Below are 1,012 nucleotides of genomic sequence, written 5' to 3'. Positions count from 1 at the left end.
TTGACGCCGCCGCGCTTTTGTCTGTCTTTTTTTCTTTACTTTTTTACTTTCTTCCTCCTCCTCCGCCTCTTCGTGGTGGCGGGCGCTGAAGGCACCACCGGTCCGTCGCCCAACAGCACGAGCCGCAAAAAAAAAAAAAGACACGAACCGTGCGGGGCTGCAACGTGAGCGAAGTATTGCGCACACAAAAACAACACAGTACAAAAAAATAATAATAATAAAACGAAAATAAAACGAAAAACAGCAAGCGAATGCGTTTATAGGCAAATGAAACGGACGACTCGAACAGTAAACAAATTCCCTCTAGTGAATGAAGGCAATAATGAAATATTCAACTAGGCACATACGCGGCAAAACGACGAAAAAAAAAATATCGAAACAAAAAAAACTGGCACTGAGGTAGGAGTAAGAAGAAGAGAAGTGTGAGAAGGAGCATGGGGACATGTGGCTGTGAGAGGTGGCGGGATCCTGAAGAGGGCCTGGTTTCCACTCCTGCATCTACTTTTGCCTCCTGCTCCTCCTCTTGTATGTATACGTGTATCCATGAAAGGCATGTTTGTGTGGATGCATGTGCATGTGCAGGTGTGTATGTGTGTGGTTGATCACTTACTCTGTTGACACTTGCGTGAACTGATACTTGTGTGGTTGCGGGGATCTTTGTCCCTTCGCTTTACTATTCTCGTTTTTCTTTCCTATCCTCCTCAATTCCATCCTTCTCGTTTTTCTTTGGATTAATTGCTTTTTTTTTAAGTTATTACAGTTGAATTCCGTATTTGTTTTGTTTTTTTTCGCACCTTTCGTTTGTTTTTATCTGATACTTTGGTCGCTTCCTTTTTTTTATTGGTGTGTGTGGGTGTGTGTGTGTATTTGTGTTGTATTCTGTGCATGCATGTATTTATTTATATATAAATATGCGTAGGCTTTGATGCCCACCATTCGTTTGTGAGTATGCTTTTTGTTTTGTTTTTGTTTTTGTTTGGTATTTGGATGTTTGCCAACGTACTTGGTGTCG

At 41.6% G+C, this 1,012-nt stretch overlaps 4 annotated features.

The window, feature by feature from the left end:
* Positions 1-186: 186 nt before the first annotated feature.
* Positions 187-241: a microsatellite.
* A 312-nt stretch (positions 242-553) lies between these two features.
* Positions 554-597: a microsatellite.
* A 246-nt stretch (positions 598-843) lies between these two features.
* Positions 844-884: a microsatellite.
* Positions 885-935: 51 nt separating this feature from the next.
* Positions 936-986: a sequence feature (A-rich).
* Between the last annotated feature and the right edge of the window lie 26 nt (positions 987-1,012).

The sequence above is a fragment of the Trypanosoma conorhini genome, assembly GCF_003719485.1.
Source record: "Trypanosoma conorhini strain 025E chromosome Unknown Tco_14.4_contig_00844, whole genome shotgun sequence".
Classification (NCBI taxonomy): Eukaryota; Euglenozoa; class Kinetoplastea; order Trypanosomatida; family Trypanosomatidae; genus Trypanosoma; species Trypanosoma conorhini.
This window is presented reverse-complemented; position numbering and strand designations above follow the sequence as displayed.